This window comes from Mauremys mutica, chromosome 7 (assembly GCF_020497125.1).
Source record: "Mauremys mutica isolate MM-2020 ecotype Southern chromosome 7, ASM2049712v1, whole genome shotgun sequence".
Classification (NCBI taxonomy): domain Eukaryota; kingdom Metazoa; phylum Chordata; order Testudines; family Geoemydidae; genus Mauremys; species Mauremys mutica.
In genome coordinates this window covers 95,182,643-95,205,170 of record NC_059078.1, presented here as the reverse complement: position 1 = coordinate 95,205,170, position 22,528 = coordinate 95,182,643, and the positions used below count along the sequence as shown (strand labels likewise).

The following is a 22,528-nucleotide window of genomic DNA, read 5'->3' as shown; positions in this document are numbered from 1 at the left end:
AAAATGTAAAAGCTTTAACAGAAACTTTTCATATTGCTTACTTTGGGCCAGAATTATTGCTATTGCCTATGTTAATACTGTTACTGAATTCAAAGCCATTCATATGGAAACTGTAGTGAGCTGGATAGCTCATTTTCATTATCTAGCACACTTTTGCTTTTATCTTTACTAATGAGCTATATGGAGAGGAAACTCTTAGTGTCATCAAAATAAAAATTAAAAAAAATTTCCCATCACTAATAATGTAAAGTTTGGATGGGAATAAAACCCAGGCCATGAAACCCAAAGTCAAATATTCTGCTCGGGTGGGTCTGTCTGTGGGAAATGGGATATATATCTTCAATTTGTGTAGCTCATAATGATTTTTTTTTATATAAATTACTGTACAGATGGCATTTGACTCCAGTTAAAATCCATCAGATTTTTGCTACTAGGGAGGTGCGCCATTGAAGGGGTTGTGGGGAAAGGAAAACATACTAGCAAATGTAGTTGTGTGTCCAGGAATTAATTAGTTTGGGGAGGAAATTATTAAAAATTCATCTTATGACAAAATATTGGGCTTCCTAGAGTCCCCGATCTGCTTACTTAATGCTACAGTAAAGCACCTACACTTCTAAACAGACTGACATATTAATTTTTTTTTATCGTTAGCAGCTTGGCTTTGTCTTGCACGTTTCCCCCTCCTCCTCTGGAAAAGTAAATATGGAACTGTCTTTATAATGGAAAAGCTTTCGTACTGAAGTATGTACATACACAAGAGAGCACCAAAACAAAGATAGCTATTTAAAAATTTGGTCACCCTTTCAAGGGTGAAGAGGAGGGCTCCCCAGTTAGCAAGCCAGAAGCTTTAACCTGATCCTGAATAAGTAAAATACAAAATAATATGTTAATATTTTATTGTAATTTTCCCTTAATACCTTTTTAAGGCATTCATTTTTTTCTCTGAGGGTGGTGGGTTTTTGATATGTCAAGGAATATGTGAACAGTTTTAATTTAAAAAAAAATACTACCTTTTCCTTCACACCAATTATGTTAACATTTCATGGGGAAAATGCAGTACGAAATAAAGGATAAGAGCATAGTAAGATTGGGCACATATGGATAATTACCTCAGAGTAGGGGTGGAAGGAACAAGAGTTTGAAGGATAAATACATCAGGCATAAGCTAGTTTCCAAGTGAATGGATTACCAGAAACTTCTCCCATGCAAGGGTTATTCCATAACTGACCACTTCAGGGTTTTTTGCCCCTTCTGTGAAGCCTCTGGCCCATAGGTCAGTGCTTCCTCCCTTTCCCTCCTATAACTGCTGCTTTCCCAATCCTAAGAACTAATTGAAGATTGAGTAACACTACCCACACCCCCTCTGCCTCGCTGCTGTTGAGGGATGTCCCTATGTCTAATTCAGGCCTGGTATAAGAAGGGGCAACTCCGGTGACTTCAGTGTAGTTACACAAGTTTATGCCAGGTCTGAATTTGGCCTATTGACTCTAAGTTTGACGTGCCCATAGTGGATCCTGCACCTGGCATTGTTTAGGCAGCAGTCTGAAATGGATGGAAAAAATAATTATTTTAACGTTTTCTATTAAATTAAACAAACATTAAGACCCTGAATTTTAGAACAGCTTCAACTCAGCCTCATTTCTGATATCTGCAAATAATTCCAGATGTAGTTTTGCTGGTGTCTTTTATGCATTTGGAAATCTAGCTGCCTCACTTCACCAGCTCATCAACTAGACAGACATCTAAGTGTTAATTACCGCCACATTTTTCTATCTGTAGGTGCAATATCTTAAACTCCTCCTGAGACTCAGTACCTAACTTACGAACATGCTCAATACTGAAATGAGGAAAGGTTGGGCAGGAAACACTGGGTTCTGAGTCTGGGTAAAAGGAGATATTGTGAGCCAAGGGAGGAGCAGGTTCTGAACTTGGAAAGGTCAGGTGAGGTAGAGGTTTGAGCTTTATGGGACCACTGATGGGAGGAGGTCAAAGGAACTTGAGAAGTTCTTACTTGAGGGGCATTATGTTGTGCTGGCAGCATGTACTGTTAATGGGCAGGGGGTGAACTGATGAATGCGAGGGTGGTGTACATGAGTGAGAAGACATGGGTGGAAGGATAAGAGCTAAAATGAAGGTGAGGAGAGAAAGTGGCTGAGAATGAAGAGACTGGGGGTGCGGGTGAAAGGGTCACAGACTAATAAATACTGTTTTCTCTCTTCCTGCCAAATCCTTTACTGTAATGTGTCCCAGAGTTTCAATCTGAAAGTAGGGTTACAGAAGAATGAGCATCCTTTTCACAATCTCCCTCTTTTCCCACCAAAACCCTCCTCCATGATAAACCCACACCAGCATCCAAGGTTTAGGTTGCGAATATGTGGTCAATCTGCAGAGGAAAGGTAGGAGGCAGGAGGGACTTTGTTACTTGCAGCGCCCACCTCTATCAGTCTGCTCACATTGTTATTTCTTCTACTTCGCACACCACCACTGGGTTTATCATGTATTGTCTACTAAAGCAGTATTTTGTGGTGTACTTTCTACCAAATATTTTACTATTGTACAACAATGCTATACTGTTGTTTATTGCCCCAAAGATAGGCATTTCTTCTGTTTATTATAGTGGATATATAAATTGGTATGTATTATTTGTTTTTATTATAATTTGAGAGGAAGATACTAGTTTCAGAAAGTAAAGGAATGTATGCTTTCATTAGATAACATTATTATACTATTTTATTATTGTGTTTAGGATGTTCGATTTCCATGCACATGTTAAAGTGAATTTTTAAAAGAGGGAAACAGTACACATCAGTGCTGATAAGTTGTTACAAGCACTGAAATGCAAGAAAATCAGCCAAAATGCATCCTATAACTTGCATTGTACAGTATAATGAAATCAGTATTAATAAATCAATTCTAATAGTGGTTATAATTTTTGAAGAGGAGAATTCAGAGATTTACGTAAAGTAGGTAAAGTCTATTTTATTAGTTAAGAAGCTTGGAGTTACTGTCACTAATTATTGTTATTTGCCTGTTTATTTAGTCCCAATGTACTTGACGCTGTCTAGTTAGTGTACAAAAATAAAGAGATCCTATCCCAAAGATCAAATAAAAACTGGGAAATCCAGATAACTTAGGGATTTTGTTTTCTTACTTTCCATTCCTAAGCATTTGCTCTGCACAATAACTCTGTGAATGTTCGTGTCTCTCTTTCTCCCTCTGCAGCCATTTATAGAGGTGAGATCAAGTTCCAGATTTTGTGTGTGTGTGTTAGAAGCAGGCATTTACTTTTTAGCTAGAAGTTAGGTAACATACCTACGTTTTAAGGCTAACTAGCATTTTATTGAAGTGCCTGGGTAGTGCTTACACTGCAGAGCTGGCAATCTGTGTATACTAGTCATCAGGATACCAAAATTGTATAAATGGCCTGAAGACAGAGGGAGGAAGTCAGCTCCTGTTCTTTCTTAATTTTGGGGTCTGCCCTCCCTCAAAGTCTGGTCATAAATATCAGGTTCCAGACTGGCTTCTTTGGGAATTAAAGACTTGCAAAGCTCCTTTGGGTTCAGGGGCAGTTCTCTCTGCTATGCTAAGATAGTGCATATAAAGATAATGCCTGACTCTTCATGACTCACACTGGCGGTGGGTTGTTTCCTGCTGAAATCAGGTGCGAAATTCTGAACCTCTTCACTTTATACTGTCTGCACTTTTCTGACTGTAGTTATTTCACACTTTCTATCTTACTCTCTTCCTGTCTATCTTTTGAAACTTCCATTGTTTCCTCACTACTTAGCATGTTGATAGACTTATCTACAAAGTTAAGTGCAGCTTCTGATGCTCTTTCTTTGGGGGGATTGTCATAGGGCAGGGCAGGGCAGGGCTCCCCCCCGCCGCCCACTTCCAAGCACACACTGCCAGGCCCAGTCTCCTTTAAGGCAGCGTATTTTCTTAAAACAGGCAAGTAAAGAAACAGAAAAAACAGTCTTTTAACTCACTCCTTTGTCTCAGGCATCAGGAGAGTTATCTGGACCACCTACTCCTGGCAGCTTCCCAGTTTTAGTCCAGCTCCCTTTAATTTACTGGATTGGGCTCTCTTGCTCTGACTCAGGGGAGCTGGGCCCAGCTCTGCTCACAGGGACCAGGTGCCTTGTGACAGAGATATAAGTGAAACAGTTCTCTGTGACATCTCTTTTGTCCTTCTGAAAGACAGCTTTCAGCTGGTTGTGAATTGAATTGTTTGGAGTAGTCAGAAGAGGATTTCTCTGAGCTCCAAGAGCCCTCACATCATTTTTCTTTGAATATAGTCGACTCATCCCCTAAACTTTATCCCTTATATCCAGAGGGCATAAATATTCTTGGATTAATTTGACCAAAGTTGAGTTGACCTTTGTTTTGCCGGTTTGGGCATTTGTACCTACATCTGGGGTGTCAGTACAGTAGAACCTCAGAGTTACAAACTGATGGTCAACCACACCTCATTTGGAACTGGAAATACACAATACGCACAGGGAGCATGAGAGAGACAATAAAAAAGCAAATATAGTGCCCATCTTTAAAAAAAGGGAAGAAGGACAATCTGGGGAACTACAGACCGGTTAGCCTCACCTCAGTCCCTGGAAAAATCATGGAGCAGGTCGGAATCCCTTTTGAAGCACTTGGAGGAGAGGAAGGTGATCAGGAACAGTCAACATGGATTCACTAAGGACTAGTCATGTCTGACCAACCTAATTGCCTTCTATGATGAGATAACTGGGTCTCTGGATATGGGGAAAGCGGTGGACATGATATACCTTGACTTCAGCAAAGCTTTTGATACACTCTCCCACAGTATTCTTGACAGCAAGTTAAAGAAGTATGGATTGTATGGATGGACTAAAAGGTGGATAGAAAGCTGGCTAGATTGTCAGGCTCAACACGTAGTGATCAACGGCTCAATGTCTAGTTGGCAGCCGATATCAAGTAGAGTGCCCCGGGGTTGGTTTTGTTCAACATCTTCATTAATGATCTGGATGATGGGATGGATTGCACCCTCAGCAAGTTTGAGGATGACACTATGCGGGGGGAGGGGGGTAAGGTAGATACGCTGGAGGGTAGGGATAGGGTACAGAGTGACCTAGACAAATTGAAGGGTTGAGCCAAAAGAAATCTGATGAGGTTCAACAAGGACAAGTACAGAGTCCTGCACTTACGATGGAAGAATCCCATGCACTGCTACAGGCTGGGGATCGACTAGCTAAGCGGCAGGAGATTACAGTGGACGAGAAGCTGGATACAGTAACTCCTCACCTAACTTTGTAGTTATGTTCCTGAAAAATGCAACTTTAAGCAAAACGATGTTAAGCAAATTCAATTTCCCCATAAAAATTTATGTAAATGAGAGGGTTAGGTTCCAGGGAAATTTTTTTCACCAGACAAAAGACTGTGTGTGTGTGTATACACACACACACAGAGTATATCTATCTATCTATCTATATATATATATATTATATATAAATAAGTTTTAAACAAACAATTTAATACTGGTACACAGTGATGATGATTGTGAAGCTTGGTTGAGGTGGAGGAGTCAGAGGGTGGGATATTTCCCTTACTCCTAAATGATGAACTAGCAATTCGCTGAGCTCTCAAGGATTAACTCTCTCAGTCTACAAGAGAGCAGGAATGGGCGGAGTGGAGACAGCATCCCAGACAGAGATACACACCGTGTGCGAGAGAGAGAGATGTGCATTTCCCCTTTAAGTACGCTGCCTTGTTAATTAGATCAGCTTGCTGAGACCGCAGCTGCTGCCAGCAAGCTCCCTGCATCCTGAGCCCTGTCGTGTGTCCCCCCTGCTCTATGGAAGATGGGGTAAGCAGGGTGCAGGAGCAGGGAGAAACCCTGACAGCTTCTCCTCTTCCCCTCCTTCCCCCCCCCCCATAGGAAACAGGAGTCTCTGGGAGCAGCTCCAAGGCAGAAGGCAGGAGCAGAACATGGCAGTGGGGGGAGGGACAGGTGAACTGCTGGCAATTGATAGCCTACTGGGCAGCTGCAGCACAGGGAACTTAAGGGGAGCGTGGAACTGATGGGGGGCTGCTGGTCCACCCTGGTTCCAAGCCCCCACCAGCTAGCTGCAATGGGCTGCTCTTCCTCTTTGTCCAAATGAGGTTAGAAGGGAGCATTGCACTGTGACATTGCAGTCTATACAATTTTATAAAAATTTGATAATGAGTGAATATCATGCAACTGAAATATGCTTCATGCAAAAGGTCTCTTGTAAGGTATCATTACAAAGCTTATTGTCTACTGACTGTGGTCATCCTATTTGTATAAAGGTATCACTCTTGTATCTGAAACTAGAAATATGAAATATAACTCTGAGGGCCTATTGTAATTATGCAAAGTGTGGGCCATTAATGGTGGTTTGGAATCTTAATGGCTCCCATCCCCAGGCCAATTGACTGGATGGCTCTGTTTGCAGGCAGGCCTTCCTGTGAGTCAGGCTGGGAGGAATGAAGGCTTGGGGTCTTACAGTGACGTGATCATGTCACCTGAACTGGAATCCATCTTTAACCTGGTGCTTTTCCAGTGAGGAGGGTGGAAACCCAGAGGGACAAAGGATTCCCACCTTATGCAAATGATATATAAATGAGCCATCATGAAGAATCCTCTAGCTACCACCTGAGCTGGAGCAAGAGCTGTACCAGGGAAAAGAATTGTGCCCAGGCCTGGAAGGTGTCCAGTCTGAGGGGGAAGAAAAAAAAAATAAAATAAAAAAAACGTACTGAAGTATCTCTGAGGGTGAGATTATCTGTATTCAGTTTGATTAGACATAGATTTGCACATTTTATTTTATTTTGCTTGGTGACTTACTTTGTTCTGTCGGTTACTTCTTGGAACCACTTAAATCCTACTTTCTGTATTTAATAAAATCACTTTTTACTTATTAATTAACTCAGAGTATTGTATTAATACCTGGGCGAGCAAACAACTGTGCATCTCTATCAGTGTTATAGAGGGTGAACAATTTATGAGTTTACCCTGCATAAGCTTAATACAGGGTAAAACAGATTTATTTGGGTTTAGACCCCATTGGGAGTTGGGCATCTGGGTGTTAAAGACAAGCACACTTCTGTTAGCTGCTTTCAGGTAAACCTGCAGTTTTGGGGCAAGTAAAAAGACCCTGGATCTTTGTTGGAGCAGACGGGAGTGTCTGGCTCAGCAAGATAGGGTGCTAGAGTCCTGAGCTGGCAGGGAAAACAGGAGCAGAGGTAGTCTGGGCACATCAGGTGGTAGCACCCAAGGGGGGGTTCTGTGATCCAACCCGACACATGCACAACTTTAAACGAGCATGTTCCCTAATTGATCAGCAATGTAACATTAACTGGGACGACTTTAAGTGAGGAGTTACTATATAAGTCAGTGTGCCCTTGATGGTAAGAAGGCTAACGGCATGTTGGGCTGCATTACTAGGAGCATTGCCAGCAGATTGAGGGAAGTGATTATTCCCCACTATTTGGCACAGGTGAGGCCACAGCTGGAGTACTGTGTCCAGTTTTGGGGCCCCCACTACAGAAAGGATGTGGACAAATTGGTGAGAGTCCAGTGGAGGGCAACGAAAATGATTAGGGGGCTGGGGCATATGACTTATGAGGAGAGGTTGCGGGAACTGGGCTCATTTATTCTGCAGAAGAGAAGAGTGAGGGGGGATTTGATAGCAGCCTTCAGCTACCTGAAAGGGGGTTCCAAAGAGGATGGAGCTAGGCTGTTCTCAGTGGTGGGAGATGACAGAAAAAGGAGCAGTAGTCTCAAGTTGCAGTGTGGGAGGTCTAGGTTAGCTATTAGGTAGATGATGAAGCACTGGAATGGGTTACCTAGGGAGGTGGTGGAATCTCCATCCTTAGAGGTTTTTACAGCCTGGCTTCACAAAGCCCTGGCTGGGATGATTTAGTTGGGATTGGTCCTGCTTTGAGCAGGGGGCTGGACTAGATCCAACCTTAGTCTTCTATGAAATACTCAACAGCACTCACTGTGTTAAATGTAAAAACGACTAAAATTAAAGGGAAAGTTTAAAAAAAGTTGACAAGGTAAGGAAATTGTTTCAATTCTTGTTTCATTTAAATTAAGATTGTTAAAAGAAGCTTTTGTCTTCTGCATAGTAAAGTTTCAAAGCTGTATTAAGTCAACGTTCCATTATAAACTTTAAAAAAAAACAGCCATGACATTTTGTTCAAAGGTATAAACATTTCAGAGTTACGAACAATCTCCATTTCAGAGGTGTTCATAACTGAAGTTCTATTGTATTTGGTTATAAACCCAAATCTTGGTCTGTGGGTAGAACTCACCGCAGTCCTTTTTCCCAGTGGTGAGAGCAAAAACTAGGTAAATAGATTAAAACAAACATTTAGGGTCTGATTTAACATAAAAGCAGTGAAGTTAAAGATAAAACTTCCGGATGTGGGTAATCTCACATACCATATGCAGTGTGGTGTAGAGCCTAATTCTCAACACGAAGGTATGAGTGAAGCATGGAGTGTCAGCATTCAGTCTTCATTGTCCTTATTTCTGTACCTTCTCTGACCCTTTTAACATTTCAACATTCACCTCAAGCTTTGTGGGTTTGGTTGAATGTTATTGATAAACTCTATTGGCAGGATTAAAAGCATGTGAAACTTTTCTCTATGCCTCAGTACGCACTAACAAGTTAAAATATATTGATGAACTGTTAATTTTTCCATGAAATGAAAGTTCAAAATTAAGCATGAAAAACTATGCCTGTTTCCCTTCAGTTCTTGCTCTTCTCTCCCATCCCAAATTTTCAGAAATGTACTATTAATTATAGCTATTCATTTCTGCAGCAGTATTTGACATACAGAGCAACGTGTATGAATATTTTTAATCCTGCAATAAGGAACAATGAAGTCCAAAGCAATACTGTGCAGTAAAAGATAAGGCAGATTGCCTAAAATTCAAGTGCTTGCGTCCCTGTGCCGCTGATTGGAGAACTTTGGTAGCAGTGTCCATTAGGCCCACACGTGCACTGTCTCTCCTCGTGCTGTGCCACAAGGCTAGCCAGCATGCGCTGGCTAATCCCCCTCAGTTCTTTCTCAACCGCCCCTAGCTAGAGACACAGCTCCTCACAGTCCATTAGGATCATCACTGTATTCACAGTTAGATACTTAGTTGTCCTCTTAACTTAGCGTAGTTGTAGTTTATTTATCCCTTTTTTCTTTCTCCTAGGAAAAAAAAAATCTTTTTTCCTGCTTCTTCTTCCTCGTTTGGGGACCCTCCCCCCCAAAGAGGTACACCCAGTTCACCAGGCTTCAAGGAGTGCTTCACTTGCAAGGAGGCAATCCCGATTGCAGACAAGCACTCCCACTGCATTTGCTGCCTTGGGGAAGGCCACATCCAACAAAAGTGTGGATCTTGTAAGGGCAGAGAGCTCCAACAGAAGATCATCTTCATAGAGGCAGCTCTGAGATCCTCCCAGGACCTGCGCCACCAGTCACCTGGCAGATACGAGTTTTCAATCCACAGTCCTTAGATATAGAGGGCTGTGGGGAAGAAACCAGTTGCTGACTCCTCTCACAAGTCATCTAAGAAGAAAACATGAATTCCTCATAGTGAGCCCCAAGATAGCCGTAAGCGATCTCCATCTCACTTGGTATCTTTGGCACAGAGACAATCTAGGTCCGACATCCATGGCTCATGGAGACCCAGAGCAGCTGTTATCGCTGACATGCCCACGGACCCGATGGAGATGGGCACCAAGTCATCTACATTAAGGGTAGGTTTACACTTACCTTCCCCGTCGACGCGGTGAGTTCGACTTCACGGAGTTCTAACTATCGCGTCTGATCTAGACGCGATAGTTAGAACTCCGGAAGCGCCGCGGTCGACTCCAGTACTCCACCACTGCAAACGGCGGTGGTGGAGTCGACGGGGGAGCCGCGGAGTTCGACCCCACCGCGTCTGGATGGGTGAGTAGGTCGAACTAGGGTACTTCGAATTCAGCTACATTATTCACGTAGCTGAATTTGCGTACCCTAGTTCGACCCCCCTTCTTAGTGTGGACCAGCCCTAAGAGACAGGAGTAAGCACTCCACTAAAAAGGTGCTGCTGATGTGCAAGTCTGCACTGGTACTGTCACCAACGCCTTATCCCGCACCGGAGTGACTGGTATGGACAAGATCCCTGGCACTGACACTGGGACGGTCGGTACCAGAAGAATCCCACCATGCCAGGGACTTCTGTACATCAGACATACCAGAGTCCCTCGCTTATCACAGATAGCTTTCTTATCAAAATTTGACTTTGCTCTCACATTTAAAATAAGGTTTGTTGTATGTTCTTCCTGGTATGTGTTGAAAGTATGGTATGTTATGTGATTATATATAATCTCTATCTCATGGGGGGGGAGGGGGGTCTCAGATAATCTGACAGACCATAAGGCCGTCTTGCCTGACAAAATTTGTCAAACTGGGAAGTCAATTGCTTGAGGCTCAGCTCCCTCTCTTGCCCCTTGTGTCTTTATGACAGGGCTAGCCAGCTAGTGTCCAACCTTGGAGTTAGTATCACACCTGTTTAACTCTACTGGGATTGGCACCACTCTGCTTGTTTATTTTTTCCAGGTCCCAGCTCCCCCAGTACAGGCAGTAGAAGCTTATCATGCTAGCTTCCTTCCCCACTGCAGAGCGAGGTATTCTTTGTATATTAACACCACTACACACTAAAACCATATTCATAGTTATGTAGTTATAGCTATACAACTAGCCCTGCAAGTATGTGACCTAAATATTTTGTAGTAAGTAGTTGCCATATCTACTTAGGGTATTGTAAAAACCAAAAACTCAATACGGTTCATGTTGTTCAATAAATAGTTCACGCAGTCTTTATGACTTCAGCTGTGACTTGTCACATGCTGAGTGATTAACTGTAACAGTGTCAGTGTTCTCTCAGTCCAGTTCAACAAAATTAGCATCCAAGGAAGTATATGGGGGATCGTCATGCCAAGCAATGTATTAGTCTTCTCTTGGGTGCCAATAAATAGAGCCAGGTTTACTGCAGCATAAGAGATTTAGAAAAAGTGGTTCTAATAAATGGTACAGCAAGAGTGAGACAATGTAGAGTCAGACTCAGTCAAAACTGAACTAGAGGAACAGTGAAACAGCTCTATGTACATCATTGTACCATGCAATTTAATTCTACCCAAAACGTTAAAAAAGAAGAAAAAAAAATCAGAGGTTTTAAGCCCTTCTGAACATTGCTAATAGAATGAATGAACAGCCAACATTTCCCTACAGAAGTAAGAGTTGCTTGAGAAGCAAATGACCTATTCTTCTTAGATGGCTAAAGCAACCTACTAATATTCCTATCATTATACAGTGAACCAGCATCCATTTAACATGATTTCACCTCATGAGTAAAATATAGATCTAATTTACAGCCGTTTTACTACATGAACAAAGGAAGGTGGAAACCTCTCCCTGACTAGATCCTCTGCTTTAATGTTCTAGGAGTTGTTGACCATACCTGTGACTACTTTAATAAAAACACCTACAGTAACTCCCCACTTAACGTCCTCTCGCTTAACGTTGTTGCGATCCTGCTCAATTAAAGAACATGCTCCATTTAAAGTTGTGCAATGCTTCGCTATAACGTTGTTTGGCTGCCTGCTTTGTCCACAACTGGCAGCCCCCTACCAGCTCCCCTATGCCCCCCCAGCACCTCCCACCCGCAGACCCTGCAAATCAGCGCTTTCCCCCTCCTCCCCCCGCAGCAATCAGCTGGCTTGCGGCACTCGGGGGGGGGGGGGGAGAATGAGGACTCAGCGCGCAGGCTCCTCCTCCCTCCCCTGCATCCCGAACTCTGCAAACCAGCTGATTGCCGCGGGGAGGAGAGGGGAGCCTGCACGCCGAGTCCTCACTCCTCCCCCCTCCCTCCTGCCCCCTGAACGTCGCAAGCCAGCTGATTGCCGTGGGCAGGAGAGGGAGGGGAGAGAAGCGAGGATGTGGCATGCAGAGTAAAGGGGGAGGAGGGGAGAAGAGGCGGGTTAAGGGTGGGGGCTTGAGGGAAGGGGTGGAATGGGTGGGCCGAGGGTTGAGCCCCCCATCCTTGGTGCTTGCAGAGTAGAGGAAGCTGCCGCTGCTGCTGCACAACGTGCTTCTCCTAGCCTACAGCACCTTCAGCCTCCTTGCCTGCCTCATTGTCTCCAGTGCCAGTGGGCTGTGCCTGTGTGAGGTAAGGCGGAGGCACCTCCCAACTATAGTACTGTACTGTATGGCAAAAACAAATTTCCCTGGAACCTAACCTCCTCATTTACATTCATTCTTATGGGGAAATTGGATTCACTTAACATTGTTTCATAGCAAATGTTGGCATCAGAAAGAACTAGCTTGTGCCAGTTATAAACAGAATAAAAATGATTACTTAGGCAATAAAGTCAGATAAAGGCTCCAAAATAAAATGTCATATAATGCTTCCATCTGATCCCAGATATTTCCCTTGCCTAATGCCAATTATTCCATCAGACTGTAACGGTTCCGACTCACCACTGTGGTGCCTCCTGCTGGTCATTCTGGGAATTAGCTCAGTCTTTTCGCAGGGCACCCCACTCCGGTGGTGTCTCGCCACCATCACTTCTGCAGTGGACCCACGTCACCTCAAGGATCACGGCATCCTCTTCAGGACACAACCCTCCAGCCATGCCCCATTCTGGTCTCCCCCATTCCAGGGGAACAGCAATCCTCTGTCCAGCCACTCACCTCCGTGGCCAACTGCAGCCCAAGGTTCTAGCCACTTGCCTCAAAGGCAAACTGCAGCCCTTCACTGGCCCCTTCCTTCAATGGCAAATGGGGATGAGGGGCAGGGGGACTCAGGGACCCTCTAGGTGGTAGCCATGCACTGCATCTCCTTCAACCCCTGCCATCCGTTTCCTAGCACCTTCTCTGCTCCTGTGTCAGGACTTCAGTTTTCCAGCCAGTCAGGGTGGACTCCCTCTCTCTTCCCTGACCCGACCCAGCCCAGCCCAGCCCAGCCCTGCTCTGCTCTGCTCTGTTGAGGGTGCTGGTGGTTCTCTCAGCCCTTCAAGGACACAGTCCTTTCTCTTTCAGCTCCCAAGAGGGAACTGCCACCTCTGTCCTGCAGCTCTCTTTATATATGGGCTTGCTCTGCTCTGATTGGCTGCTGATTGCAGCCCCGCTCTGATTGTCTGTCTTCTGCACAGCCTCCTAAGGGCTGCTTTTAACCCTTTCTCCACCAGTGTGGGGCAGATGTCCCATCACGTAGACCTATACTGGATAGCTTGCTTTACTAATCAAAAGTGTGTTGTGGGGAGGGACAGATTTCATTTCCCAAGGACTGCCCTCTTGGCCACTAGGAGCTTGTCTACACAGGGGTCTTAAACCAGATTAAATTAAATTAATCCTGTTTGATAACATTTGCATACACTCATTATCTGGGACTGTTCAATTTAGAAGAGAGACAAGTAAGGGGTGATATGATAGGGGGTCTATAAAATCATGAATGGTATGGAGGAAATGAATAAGAAAGCATTATTTATCCCTTTCACATAACACAAGAACTAGGTTCTTCACCCAGTGAAGTTAATAGGCAGTAGGTTTAAAACAAATCTAAGGCAGTTCTTCACACAACACACAGTCAACCTGGGAACTCATTGCCATGGGGATGTTGTGAAGGCCAAAAGTACAACTAGGTTCAAAAAAGAACTAGAGAAATTCATGGAGGATAGGTCCGTCAATAGCTGTTAGCCAAAATGATTAGGAATGCAACCTCTGGCTCCAGGTATTCCTAATCTCCAATTGCCAAAAACTGGGACTGGACTACAGGGGATGGATTACTCAACATTGCCCTGTTCTGTTCATTGTCTCTGAAGCATCTGATGCTTCTCACTCTCAGAAACAGGGAGGTAAAGTATACCTATTGTGGCAAGGCATCTTCTTGGTCTCCCCAGCCTCTGCTGCTTTTAGCCCTGGTGAGACAGGCTTGAGTAATCTTGTCCCCCTTGGGACACAGAGGAAGTCTGTTCCTTTCCTCCACCAGTCCTTTTTGGAGTATATGTCTCCCTTGTGGGAGAGACTACTGCCTCTCCTACTAGTGAGGAGGAGGAGGCGGCGGCGGTGGCAGCCGCCACACCACGCCACCCTCCTTCCTCCTAGGGAAGGGTTTAAAAAGGTCTCAGGCAGCCCTAAGTTGGAATCAGCTGATCCTAATTAACCTCAGGTAGCTCCCCCTCAGCTGATTCTAATTGCTACCTTGGTAACCCTTTCTCAGCTGAACCTGATTGACCCGTAATTGCCTCCCAGTTGATAGGGAGGAGGGCCTTTTAACCTTCTGGGACTGATTCCTACCCCTCCCTTGCAGCTGTCTGTCCTGAGTTTATCACACTATACATACTAAAAAAACAACAACAACAACATACTATCTGGGGTATGAACAAACAAACAACATTTTCCCCCTACTCCCACAGTACCTGCAACAGCCTGACCATCGATGACATGGCCTCTATATACTGCTGACAGGCTGGCCAACGTGAGGGGGGAGAAAAAGGGAGGCTCATGATAAGATGTTTGCAGAACTCATGGCAGAGTCACAGAGGAGAACCAGACTGGTTGAGAGTTGGAGGCTGTACATGAAGAACCAGGGGATAAAGAAATGCAGCTCTCCCAGGAGATAGTGACAGTGGCTAAGGACAGTGTCAGAATGGCCAGGGAAAGCATAGTTGTGGCCAAGGACAGCATCACCATTCAAAGGGGAGTATGGAAAAAGATAGAGGGATGCAGAGGCAATTCATGGATGCTATCCTGAGCCAGAATGCCCTCTTGCTAAACATGTTCCTGTTATGCCAGCAGACTCTGCATTCCCATCGTTTGGGACCCAGCCATGTCCTTCAGCTCCTTCACAACACTGGCTATTGAGACCAGCAGCAACTCATAACTTATGCATCCCCGCAGCACTGCTACCCGTGGTTCCTATTCATCTCTCAGATCCAGCCTGAGATGCAAGAACATTTGAGCCTTGCAACACCCAAGAACCCACGCAGGCAAGAAGATCCAGAGGAAAGATGGATACTTGCCTTTAATTTAATGCACCTGCCCCATCCTAAATTGTTCTATTTGAAATATTTTACTGTTGTATTTTGAGTTTTGTTTGCTCTGTTGCAGAAATTAAAAGGTTTGTGTATAGTTGGTTACTTAAGAAGATTGGTAGTTATATGCATTTCCAGATACAAAGATACTATTTTCCAGTAGTTTCATTTATAACTTTATCATTGTTTTTTACTGTCCTTACATAATAAAACCATTTACAATAAATGTGATGATGACTCATAATAGATGTAACACAAACTCCTGTGGACAAAGCTGAAATAATTGATAGGATTTTACAAAAAGCACATAAGGAACGTTAAACTTCAACCACCCACACATACTAGAGAGTGCTTGCAATGACTGCATCCCAACACACACTCCACAAGCTAACATGTTCAAGCAGGAGACTCAAAATATGAACAATAAACACCTCAACAGCATTCCCCTGGGTCTTTGTGTTTTCTATAGGATGCCTTGTTGGTTTGTTGAAACTCCGAGCAATTATCTGCACCTCAGCCTCTCATCCATCAGTAAGGCTTTCCTGCTTGTTCTCACAAATGTTGTATAAAGCACAGCACAGAGCTATAATGGTTGGGACTTTTTTCCTGCTATTTCGGAAGCAGAGCCATCTGAACCATTGTTGTCCAAGGTCATTCATGCCTGTACAATCTAGGAGGCCATAGTTTTATAAGTAATTTCATATCTCGGTGCTTTACCCCATTTGACTAACTATTTAGGTGGATCTGCTATCCCAGGGACTGTGCTAGGAACAGAATCCAGTGAGTCCTGAATTTAGTTGCATGGCTGGCTGAATGCAAAATATTGAGAAACATAAGAAACTCTAAAGAGATGATAAATAAGTTCTTTGTACCTTTGTGGTATTTATATTGCCATCCATACCCCTTATTTTCTTCTCTTCTGTCTATATCCTGTGAGTCCTATAAAAAGGCATTTTCTGTGATCAATCCATCCATCCCCTCCTGATTTGCATATGTACTCTCTACGGTTAATTGTTTAATCTGACATTTTTATAGTGCTAGTTACAGCACAATCTGAAGATTATAATTCCATGATGTCACAGGGTAGCACTGGCCCTTTAAGAGGGAAGAAGCCAGTGAACCTGTGACTCATAAGCAGCTTCCTAATTGGGCCATATAAATGACATACTTGGTGAGTTGGAGTCAGTCAAAAAAAGGGAAGTGAGAGCTCCCTAGGTTAGTCAGGAAAAGGGCAGATGAGAGCTGCCTGGGAATAAGATATTGGCAGGTCAGAAGTGCCAGAGACAAGCAGACTAGAGGAGGTCCCTGAAGGAAGCTGTAGGTGGTTCCTCGGTGAAGACTGAAGGCAAGAGCAGCTAGAGGGGTTTGGTGGCTGATCACTGCAAGCCAGAGAGTCAGGGTGAGAGGGCTGAAGGCCAAAGGGAGTTGCCTGCTGCCTTCAAAGCCAGAGAGCCAAGGGCCAGAGAGGGCTGAAAGCAGGGGAGCAGTGGAGGGACTTGCCCTCTGACATCTCCAAGCTGGATAACTGGAGCCAGAGGGCTGAGAGCCAGGGAGAGTGAGGAATGCTCCTCTGATGAAGATGAACTCCCAGCAGAGAAGCTGTGGTGGCGGGGGTGAGGAGGGTGCCCGCTGGCAGGAATGGGATTGCACTCCAGCTGGAAGAGCTGGGGTGGTTGTCTTGGTAAAAGGACAGGTGCAGGCTGAAGAAAAGCCCATGTGTGGCGGCAGGCCCTGGAGCATGATATGTGCTATGTCAACAGATTAGAGCATGTGGGACTTTAAGGACTAGATACACTGGTGGTGAGAAATAGACTATGTTTGGGTACTTTGGAAAGTGTAAGTGACACCTTAACTACAGGTGTCATTACAAGCTGTGCCTACAGTAAGATAATAACGTACAAAGTAATCAGAGTTATGAAAAGCAAGACTTGTATGTTCCCTGTCATTTACAAAAAAAAAAAAAAAAAGTTAGCCAGTTTCTTGGGGCTCTTTGTATCTCCCTACCCTCCATGGATGGCCTGAGAGCTACAGAAAACTCCTTTAGATCTGAGGAATCAGCAGGATTGGTGAGTCCTGCTCCTGTCTGCTCTGCAAGGAAACAAGCCTCCCACAACTCAGAAAATCTGATGGAAACTACCATGTTAAATTACCCCTCCATGTTTTTTTCCTCCCCTGTGTAGATGGTGATGTCAAAAGGAAATGTTTGCAGTGGCCCTTGCAAAGTGGATCGTATAGCCTGCTTCTTCAGATTTATAAACTTCAGATTCCATTGATCCAATGGGCCTGCTTCTCTTTGAACTCCCATTCTAAACTAAGATTTACTTAATTTTGAACAATAGTGATCTCCAAAAAGAGCATAAACCTGCAGATGTGCTAAACTACAGTTAAATTCTCCTTCAGAGTATGGTACCTTACAGTGTACCTAAAATGGTGTAGAAGGCTCTGGCACAGATCCTCAGCTCTTAACTGTTATAGCTCCATTAACTAATGGAACTATGGACAGTTGACATGACCCAAGGATCTCCTCCTTTGTGCAGGGGTCAGCAACGTGTCCATAGTAAAAATTTCAAGGTCTGTGGTAATTTAAAAAAAAAAATTGAACGACTGTATGACATAACCCCCCCCCACACACACACGTTCATCACTAAGTACAGTAATTTTGTCAAGTATCCGTTGCGCAACGTGGTGCTGACTCTTGCCTTTATCTCTGAGACCTTTGCACTGGACTGAATTTCACCCTCAAAGTAGTAATCCACAGTGAGTGTGCCAGTCATAGCGTGGTTCTATTCCTTTTGGCTTTTCAGCACCTATAGTACACAATATGACTTTCAAACACTATGACCAATCTGGTTTAGATTCATTTAAAATATACAGATACCAATTAACCTGACTAAATATTACAATGTTAATTCAAATATCATCCAGCCATATTTTTATTAAGATTTAACAAAAGTGAGTTAAGTCTTTAAATAAAACCCTGCCTTTAAAAATGAAATCTAATACCTAAAGCCCTTGTTCCACTTCCTCAAAAACATGCCAAGAATTAAAATAATTTCCACTGAACAGCATTAAGCTACATGCTGATTTATGCAGCATATATTAAAGCCAAATACTGAAAGCATATTCAGTTTTTATTAAAGAAAAAATTGTTGTTAGACATTTTAACATTGTAGAATGGCTTAAAGGATTTAGGATATACACATGGGAAGGGTACAATTATGTGAATGAGCAGACTTTTGATGAAAATCTTTAAAAAAGAAACTCTTAAAGGCTTTTTTTAATGAGACATAAACCAAATTTGAAATCAGGGTGTAACATTATATTGCATGGCTGCTAAAAAGCACTTTCAAGTTAGCCAAGGACACGATTGTTCTCACCTAAATGAGTACCAGATTTCTGTATCTAATATAAGTGTGGACAATAGCCCTACAAAGATTAAATATTGGCTGTATACCCAGACTGAAGAGACTGGAATGGTGTGTCTCAACTTTGCATCACACAGAATGCAACTTTAAAATACTGTTTTGAAATTTTGTAGGTGTTTGTGAAATTCAAACAAAAAAAATCTCCAAAAAATGTTATTTCTTTAAAAAGACAGAAAAGCTGAAGACATGTTCATCTCATTAATGGAAGAAGTAAGTGCTATATATTTCCCTGTATGGTGTGATAGGGAGCAGCAATTCTTCGTTAGCTTTACAATTGGGGTGGGGCAGAGAATGGGAGAAAAATGCTTCCCCACTCTCATAGCTCCCAGCTGCCTCTCTGCAACAACAACAACAACAAATGCGAGCAGAGTTCCAGCTGAATTTTGGGGAGAGGGGAAGGACCTGGCCTAGAGAGTGGCGTCTCGGGGGCACATGCTCCAACAGAAACCCATTTTCACTTAGTGGGAAACAGCTGCTTCAGTTTCTATTAGCAGGGTCAACATTAACTTGCTCTACAGCTTCATCCTCCATCAGATGGGACAGAATTGTATAAAAGCCACCAGAAGGGCTACTAGCAACATCGGTACCGAACAAACTATATTGCCCATGTTGGGAAACAGTATGGGGAGCACTTTCTGTGTAAGGCAAAGATCCATTAGATTCAGGCCATAGTTCCCCATGGATCTCCAGCCTATGGGATTGACAGACCATCTTCCGATCTCATCCAGGCTATCACCTGCCCTTCCTCCAGGAGGAGGCAGTATGGCATATTTTCAGTCTGCGGAGTTTTCAGTGTAAGGTTTCCCTTTCTGCCAAACAGAAACAAAACTGTTTTAAAAGTGTAGCAGTTTCATCTCCTTTACAGTAAAGATTGACTATAGCAGATCACGTTATGTTGTAGCCAGGTAATGTAAATTATTTTATGAAAAAGTACTGGAGTATCTTATAATAACAGAGTGAACGTGTATTAAATTTGTCAATAGGATGTATGGAATGTGTATACAAACCTAATACCTGTCAAAACCCACTAGGACCATCATAAAACTCATTGTATTGGCATTCTTTTTAATATCTTTTCCCCCTATTTGAGTGTATAACTTAATAAATACGCCTTTTTCAAATGTTGCACGTATCGCAAACGTTAGGTAATAAAGTTTATAGCAAGCCATTTTGGGCTGCAGTGATTTAGAAATTGCACTCACTAATAGTAAATTGTCATCCTGTATCTAAACGTTATGTTGCAGTCTTAAATATATTACCCAAATGGAAACTCTGCATATTAAAAATATGCCTGTATTGGGGCATATAATATTTTAAATTGCCATTACTTTGGAAACATTAATGCAGCTGCATTTAACTACAGTGCTGCCTTTCAAACCCTGAAGACATTTGATAAGGAAATATAACTAGCAAATGATGTCTTTCTCATAACCTTTGCTACCACCTACGCAAGTAGAGAAACAGTAAAACAGTCTGCAGCTTGAAATGGTCAGTGCAGTGGCAGGAGGCCAGCATCATTTCGCAGCGTCAGCTTAAAAAACCTTAATGATTAACAAATGGGTTGTTGCCTGAAGAGTCTGTCCTTTATGACCACCGAACTGGTGGCCTCTTAAAAACTAGCTTTTAATTGTTCTGTAGAGAAATATAAAATGCCTGTAAAAACTCACAAAGAAAGAAATTGTTGTCATCAAAGCGGACTTCATTGTATGGCTGTCTCAATGTGCCATTTTGAATAACTGATGTCCCAAATAAAGGTACAGTAGCATTTGGTGAGGAAATGTAAGACTATATATGGCATGTCCAAGTACTAAGCAGAGCTGCATATACCACTGGTTCTGTTTTGTTCAAATCTGTTAACATGATCCTCATGCTAAAAATACCTATGTTACGGTTTAACCACAGAGTTTCCTTTTGAAATTAAAATAGCAATCAGCAGCAGCTTAAAAATATTGCCACTAGGCCAGGCAATTTGTGTCTAATTGTCTAGTTTAGATTCATTGCCACTGTACAGTTAAGTCAGACACTGCAAATAAAATCTTCTTAAACAAATCTGTTGAAGAAAAACAAAAAATCTGCATGTTTTGTTGGCTGAATAAGCATCAGGAAAGTATACAGCTTCAGAAATAAAACATTACATATAAGCTCTCATTCGTTCAAACCTGTGCTCCTTAATGGGACATCCCAATCCACTGTTTGGGAACTGTAATTGGCACTAAGGCACACCAATTACTTTTTTACATTCCTGATTAGCCCATCCAAATGCAGGACATGCAACATCACATTAAAATCAGTTAAAAACTGGGCACATTTTCCTAATCCCAGGTCTATAACAGCATTTCCCAAATGCCCCTCGGGGACTAGTTGTGAAGGACTAGCTGGGGGAGTGCAGCACAGAACAGTGGCAGTGCAAGTTTCCTCCCACTGCCCTGCTAACGTGGTGGGATCAAAGATGAGCATGATTGGTTTCATTTTCCTGAAGGAGGAGCCGAGGAGTCAAAAAAATAGGAAACGCTGCTCTGATATGTGACAAAAGGACATCAGATTGCTCTCTGGCTCGGGGTGGCCCATGCTGTCCCATATCCTCCTTCAGAATAAATTCATCTCCAAACAGCCTTGCTCACTTTCCAACTGAGCCTTCTAAGAGATAACAGTTTCAGTTTCTTTTCTGAATAGTTTGAGGTGGGAATTAATACAGACATGCTAAAGAAGCCACATTAGAAATCATGGGCAAATCGTCAGCTGCATCAGAATTCTGCTCAGTGCAGCTTGGGGGATCATTGGGGCTGTCAGGGATTGGCTCATCCCCAGATATAAGTTAGAGCAGCCCTCGGGATGCTCTAACGTCCATCTACTTATAACAGCCCCTGGGGCTGCTATGCTGACCAGCGATCACCTAAGCACACTCTGGCCATGTCTCCAACATACTTATGCAACATCAGCAAGGAAGGGGTGGCTTAGAACTGGCATAGTACCATCTAGGCTTTCACCCCATGCTAGGAGAATCCACAGCTGCTCCATTGGGGTAGTGTTGGCACTGCCAAAGCAGCACCAAGGGTCCCAAGCAAGGCCAGTATCTAACAGCAATTAAATCAGATAGTCATTGAGTGCAAAGCATCCAGTAGAAACAGATACAAATTGAGAAGAGTGATATTTTCATAACAAAACCCCCTAGATATAAAAAAGACCCAGTATCCTAACACCATATCACTACTCAAAATTGTCGTTTTGAACTATAACTTAGAATTATGGGGTTAGACAGGATCTCAAGGCTCATCTAGTCCAGCAGTTCTCAACCAGGGGGACCGCTGGGGATCCATAGTGCCCTATGGCTGAAGCCTGGAAGCCTGAGACCCGGCACCCCCTCAGGGCTAAAGCTGGGAGCCTCCGCACTGAAACCCCGAGCCCCAGTACCCCCCGGGGGGCTGAAGCTGGGACCTGCAGGTCTGAATCTCGGAGCCCTGGCAACCCCCAGGGGGCTGAAACCGGGAGCTGCATGGCTGAAGCCCAGAGCCACAAGCACAGATGTCCCCCGCGTGGCTAAAGCCAGGAGCTGTGGGGCTGAAGCCTGGAGCCACGAGCCCCGCTGCAGCTGTGGGGTTAAAGCCATGAGCCCTGGTGTCTTCACAGGGCTAAAGCAGGGAGCCACAGTGCTGAAGCTGGGAGCAGGGGACTGAAGACCTGAGTCCTGGCACCCTCCACAGGCAGAAGCTCCACCACCCAGCAAGGCTGAAGCCCAAGCCCATGCCCCGGTTTCATCCCCAGGAGGTGGGGCTCAGGCTTACAGGTGAGCCCCTCGGGTGGGGGCCACCCAACGTGTCGGTCAGTCTCAATGCCTTCCAGCCCAGGCCTGGCTCTGCCCCCAAGAAACCTTGCATATGAGGGCTTACTCCTGGTTTCTGCTCTGGTCCCAGTGAGTCTAACACCAGCCTTGCAGGTTACATAGCTCCATAGCTTACTGGATATAAAGGAGCTATTTCAGTGGGAGCAGAACAAGTTACACAGCACAGGGAAAATTGTTGTAAGCAT

General features: G+C 43.7%; 1 protein-coding gene and 1 long non-coding RNA gene across 3 annotated transcripts in view; both read left to right on the top strand.

Moving 5' to 3' along the window:
- The window catches only part of RNLS (renalase, FAD dependent amine oxidase), a 131,135-nt gene that overhangs the window by 53,508 nt on the left and 55,099 nt on the right, over positions 1-22,528 (top strand). The gene's annotated exons all lie outside the window — the stretch shown is intronic.
- Positions 9,619-15,518, top strand: LOC123374293. The gene is made up of 2 exons (XR_006581059.1): positions 9,619-9,758; positions 14,842-15,518. It is a non-coding gene; the product is annotated as an uncharacterized LOC123374293 (long non-coding RNA).